Genomic DNA, 6,399 nt, shown 5'->3' with positions numbered 1-6,399 from the left:
GTAAAATATAAACATTGAAGTGTGATATCCAGGGCGAAGTGTCCTTTTTAACAATCGAAAGAGTTATTCAACAGCAGGTCGGCTCATTCTGCATTTAGCTTTTGAATAAAACCTCCAGATGAATGCCATTCTGTCTAAATCAAGGTTCAAGGCTGCGGACCTCGAATGTTCTGTCTCTGCCTCTGGTATTTCAGTTGCATGTCGTGTCAAGAGTTGTTGTATTATTTTAAGCCACGCTGTAAATGTTGCCAGCCTCTGTCTGTGGAGGCGTAAGTAGAGGACTGATGTATAGGTGCGCCACATTGTCCCCTACCATCAGATGTCGTGAGAAAAGCAGTGCAGCTGTTACGAGTTTGTGTTCTTATGACAATCTGAAACATGATCAACAGTATTAGCGAGTGCTAATAACTCCAAGGAAAACATCCTCACCAGAAATACACTTGGATTGGATTACTGGTGGCACTTTTACAGGAAAACACCGCCATCTTTCTATGAATGATGTTTTTTTATGCATATTGGCCAAATAAACCACATTTATACCAAACAAATTTGTATCCTCTACAGACAGGTACAGCCGACCTCCCTGGACAGTGTTTTCTACCACATGCCGGTTGTCGTGACAACCCAAACCTTTCAAGCCCTGACAGTTAAGGCAGTGAACTTTACCCCCAGCAATAACAACAACCATAAACATGTCACACGTGAAAAAATATAGCCTCAGCTAACATGTCGGTCCTGGATCTGGAACTGTTTAAGTCATACAGTATGTAAAGTAAACATAAAATCACTGCAAGTATCAGTGCTGATCGGCTTTTAAGATTTATTTTGAACTAAAATGTTTTGGAGAACATTTGTTGTACTCTTTTTTTTCCTAAAGACCCTTTGTTTATTCTGTTTCGATGTTGACAGTGTTTAGTGACTCCTCCCTCTATATATCAGAGTCTAACACGGTAGGACACCAGCAGCTTACATGTTTTCTACATGTCATACAATCATAAGTGCTTATCACTTAAGCTTACATACATTTTCATCAGCTACTTAACAGGCTCACTGGTTCACTTACATGGTAATATGACACCAGAGGCATGTCTTGGTCCACTGGCCGGAGGTTTAGCAACGTCATCTGGTCAGGTCGCGCTCTGGGAGGAGTTGATGGAGAGAGCATAAAAACTGTCCCAGGCTATATCTGGGTTACTGTGATGTCGTAAACCACAAATAAGTCATGATGGTGGCAAAATGAGATACCAAGATGCCAATAGATAATGTTTAAAGAGAGAGGCTAGCGACTGTTTTCAAAACAATTGAGTTACATATTGAATCATGATATAGTATAATTGAATTTAACATGAATATTGAGAGTTAATTGTGTTATTAATTTCAATTGTTTTGTAGGAAAGTCTTTTTCAGTTTGTTGATTTCAAAAAACTCTATTGGCCACTGAAGCGTACTCACAGGCACATAAATAATAATGATAGCCAGTTTACTGGGCACAGCTAGCTTAAACTAATGCAGTCTAATACAACAGTCCCGCAGTAAATCCAATCTTCTTGAGGCTGTAATATTATCATAGAGGTGAGGATCCAACTGTGTGGTTATTTTGGAGGCTGCATCTTGTGATGTTGAATTGTGCTGTTAAAGAACGATGGCATAATGTTACCAAGGTGTGATTCATCAACTGGCTGCATTTTTTTTCATTCACACTGTGAAATTCAGATAAACAACTGGGTCACATGTTTGTAGTCTGTTTTAAAAACTTAAACAGGTGCCCACAAGTAAGCTTTTGTACTTGTGTCTGTTGTAATGATACTGGCCATAATGAGATTCCCTCTGAACATACTTGGTAAACTAAATTGAGGAAATGGGGGACAAAGTGTTCTCCTAATTGGTTCTGGTAAGTTTTTCTATGAAGTTCTGGTCAGTTTTTCTACTCTGCATTGAGCAGCTGGGTTCAATGTTAAAGTGAAACTCTCGCCAGAATGCAATCTAGGTTTTTTTGTGAGTGTACCCAAGTTAAACCTTCACGTAAACGCATAATTACGATGAAAGAAGCACTTTTGGCATTTACCGTATTTTCGTTTTTGGGTCAAACTCATTTTCGATGGGAGTGCTACGTGCACTTTTATGATAGCATCAAAATCGCTGTTTTTTAAACACTAAGAAGGCTCAACACAACATGAAACTTTGCTCGTAGTATCACCAGGATCTCTACACATTAACAGGAGCATTGAGAACATTGTTTGTGTACACAGAGTTCACTACAAAGTGAAGTTTTTTGAACAACTCACGTCAGCAGTTGCTTGTTCCGCTAGCTGCCGTCCTGCCTGCCGAATACGACATAACTTGGAGCGGAGTTAAGGTTCACAAAAAAAGCCTAGGTTGAGTTTCACTTTAAATCCTCCACACAAAAAAATGCAAACTCTGGCCAAAATCTGAACTTTGACTCTAACATCAATACAAACCTGCAGGTCATATGAGAAATTTACAATCCAGGCTATGACCAGAGATCTAGGATTACTAATCCACACCCTATATCTTTTCATACCTTGACTACTACAGTTTACTTTTCGCATGTCTCAGCCATACGACGCTGTCCCTGCAACTTTTATGTGCTAATCATACCTCACATGGTCCTCATGCATTTTCAAACTTTTGCATCGTCTTTCTACTTCTAGTAAGTAAGTAAACGTTATTTAATTAGGCACCTTTCACACAAAGTGCCCCACAAGTAAAACTATTAAACATAAGAGTAAACAGAACATTCAATTAAAACATAGACAGCGACAGATCTTAACCAGGCACCATGCTGTGATGGGATCACGGCAGCTGTGACGCCTGTCAACGTGGTCATGTTCTGACCCATGCATAGGCTACTCAGTCGTCACATCATTACTCAGTACTCGTGGGCCGGACAACTTCCATCTTCAAACTCAGCCTTTAAATTTTTATCTCGACTGCACACTTGTAAAGTTTTGTGACCGCATGTTGTACATTGGGTACCAGGTGCGAGGAACAAACAGTTCCCCCCCCCCGTGAGAACAGATGACTACACAGCTAAAAAAAACCATCTCAAAACCCGTTTCTACCAACTTCGCACAAGTAGTTTGATTTTCTCTATCTGTATCCTGCTCAGCACTTTGTGACTGCTTTAAAAAGGTCCTATCGTGATAAAACCTCACTCATTTAGAAAATCACAGGGTCGTGATTCTGTGAAGAAATGTATTCCAAAGTTTATTTAGAGCCATTATGATTCTGCAGCCGCCTGAGTGAGACAAATCAAGCTGATATCTGCCAAAGTTTTCAGCACCAAAATCCCTGTTTTTGTTTCCCCAGACGGCGCTCGCCTGCTGAACCGCGGTGGATGGATAGGAACACAAAGAAGGGATTTGCGGTAAAAAAGACTGCTCGTCTTAGATAACATGCTTGTCCAAGTTCTGCCCCTCATGTGCCGTGACTCTGCTGTTAACTGTGTTCCTGACTAAAGCTTTCAGGTGTGTGTGTACCGTGAAGACTTAGTTTTCTCCAAATTCCTTGACCTACTTGCCAACTGGCTCCTCACAACCATCTGCATCTGTTTCTAATGGTCTTTCTCATCATCCACATTTCACCTCCCCCCCGTGGCCTGCCTTCCACTTCATTCACTATCCGTATCTACCTATTCTTTGATATTCCAGACTTCCCTTTGAGTCTGTTCCTTCCAGCTATGTCTAATCTCGCTCTTTCATTTTGATTTTCCTCCGTCGATGTAGCATTTTACCGCCACATTATCGCCACGCATTGGTGGCTTTATATTTGATATTGGTCGGTGACTCATCGATTGCTTTACATCATTTTGACACGAAACTGCTTTGTAAGTTGCCAGTTGTAATTGTGTTTTTTGGGGGGAAAATCACAGCGTTTCTTTGCATTAAAAGCAGCAGGACCGCAGACATGAATTTTTCCCAGGCCACCAGACTTCCCTGCTCACATGTCTGTGGCTGCACTATTTTCATCCAGATAGTGTCAGTATCGGAGAGACATTTTTATCAACTGTGGATAATGTTTTGGAGCTTCGGGGGAGTGCACCATGCGATCGGGAAAGGTAGTGCCCCCAGTCCTTGTAAAGGGCGAGTGACTGATGAGGTCACACCATGTGTCTGATTTACTGCTCTGAGAGCTTTGCTATGCTGATACACCCTGGTCAGAACTGAGCCCACAGCCGCATATATATAAATCAGGATATATATTTGATACCTTTGGATGTAAAACGCCTCAGTTTTGAGTTCACAGCTTTGTACAGCCTTGTCAGGGAGTTTTTTTTCGAAGCTCACTACACTTGGCTTTCTCCAGGCTTTGCCGCATGCAAATGTTGGCATGAAGGTGAAAAAAAATGTGTTCTTATGTTATTTTTGAGTTTTATTGGCAGCAGTCACACAAGAGAGAAAATGGTTTTGTCTCCGATGCTGGCGTTTTGTTGAGACTGGCTTCTATCTGACCTCTGAACCAAGTAAATAAAACCCTTTCAAAACACTTTACACCTCTTCAAAGCTTACACACACACACACACACACACACACACACACACACACACACACACACACGTCCAGCCAGCGAGAGGCAGCTAGACTTCTTCCTTTTCCTCCGGAGTAATTGAATGCTTACTTTTCACACTTCTCTGACTCTAAAGTGGCGTTCATCATGTCCCCGTCATGGACTCAACAGCGTGGAAAACTCAATTTTGGCTGAATTATACTTTCAGAGGAATGCTTAAACTGGAAGATGTACGAAGAGACATTGAGTCGCTCTCATAGCGAAAGGCTTATCGTGCCCAGAAAAGCTGTGGTCTGATGTGAATCAAGCAGAAGCAAGTGGTTGTCTACATGCGATTATACCTTCACCTGACTGCCAGTTAGGCACAAAAAATCAGAAAAGCACGGGACAGATTTCAGCTGCCATCATAACTCTTAAGAGTAGTCAGCCTTATATTGTATTATCACTGTGGTCAGTGGTGCAGCGAGAAACATGCTGTTCAGCCTCAGATAGATGTGGAGCTGCTGAGTGGAGCCAGTCTTGTGGAATCTAAATATGTTAACCACAGCAGAATAAACTACACAAGGCTTTCTCTTTCTGCCTCCTCCGGGGTAATAAAATAACACTGACCCAGGTGAAAGAAGTGCTCGGATCCTTTGAGAGAGTGAAAGTGAGAAAACCTTGATGTAAAAATATTCCATTACAAGGTAAATTCCTGCATTTAAATAATAGTTAAAGGTCCCATAATACAGAAAGAGAGATTTCCATGTCTCTTTTGATTATGGGGCAGCACTCTATAAATACTGTTCAACTATCAAATTGCTCAATACCTGGAGAAATACACGTTCTCAGAAACTGTGCCTTCAAACGAGCTTCGTCAGGATTACTGCAAGGTTGTGATGTCACAAATATATAGTCACCACCCTCAGCCACGCCCCCAGCACGGCTACAGATAAGAAAACACTGGCAGAACTGATGCATAAATACAGTGGGTGTAGTGGGGTAAGACATGGTAGGATTTCCCTTTGAAATGTATAAAGAAGCAGAAAATAATAATTCCAAATACTCAAGTCAAGAACAAGTCCCTCAAAGTCGTTTAAGTACCGACACAACTCCTTTTAACAAACTAGAGTCTGTTCTTATTGGTGCTAAAGATGACACTATATTAGGTATTAGTCATCACTATTTAAAGAAATGGCTGTTCCAAGGTGTGAACCTTTGAGTCATTAACTGAAACTTTTACTCTCATGAGGATACAAGTGTGAGAAGCAGAAACTAATATCTCTCGGCCTGTATGGCCCATACACAGCCCTGGCATGATGCAGTTAACAGATGGTTGAGCAGACGTGTGCAGCGCTGCGATGTTAGCAGTGATACCGTCTTCATACATGATAATTGACAATTTAGCAGGACTGTGAAGCGGTCACATCTTGGCGTGTTGCCCTCACAGGACTGGGAGCTGGTGTCAACCTGTCAACATAGCATGTTGAGCTAAAGTGGTTTTCACAGCACTGTGGGCGCACGGATGAATTTTAATGTACTCGAAATTAGGTTTGAATAACACAGTGGGTGTGATCAGGGCTGTGGTAATTAGATGTTCTTTAAAGAGCAACTGCTATGTTGAACTTGAAGCTGTATAGATTACCTCAGAGCTGACATTGAAAAAAAATCACTTTATCAGGCTTTTGTAAGTGTTGTTTTCGTTTCCTGCACATAATTGGAGCTGCTGATGAATTATACTTCACGCACAGACCCACCTCTATCACCTCTGCTATCATTTATTAAAAAGGCTGACATTTCAGTCACAGGGACTTTTCCCAAGACACATTGAAACTGACCGAAGTGCTGACCCTCCCACCCTAGATCAGTGCTGAGGTGGTAAGTGTTTTGGGA

This window comes from Acanthopagrus latus, chromosome 6 (assembly GCF_904848185.1).
Source record: "Acanthopagrus latus isolate v.2019 chromosome 6, fAcaLat1.1, whole genome shotgun sequence".
NCBI classification, from domain to species: domain Eukaryota; kingdom Metazoa; phylum Chordata; class Actinopteri; order Spariformes; family Sparidae; genus Acanthopagrus; species Acanthopagrus latus.
Note: the sequence above shows the minus strand (reverse complement) of the source record.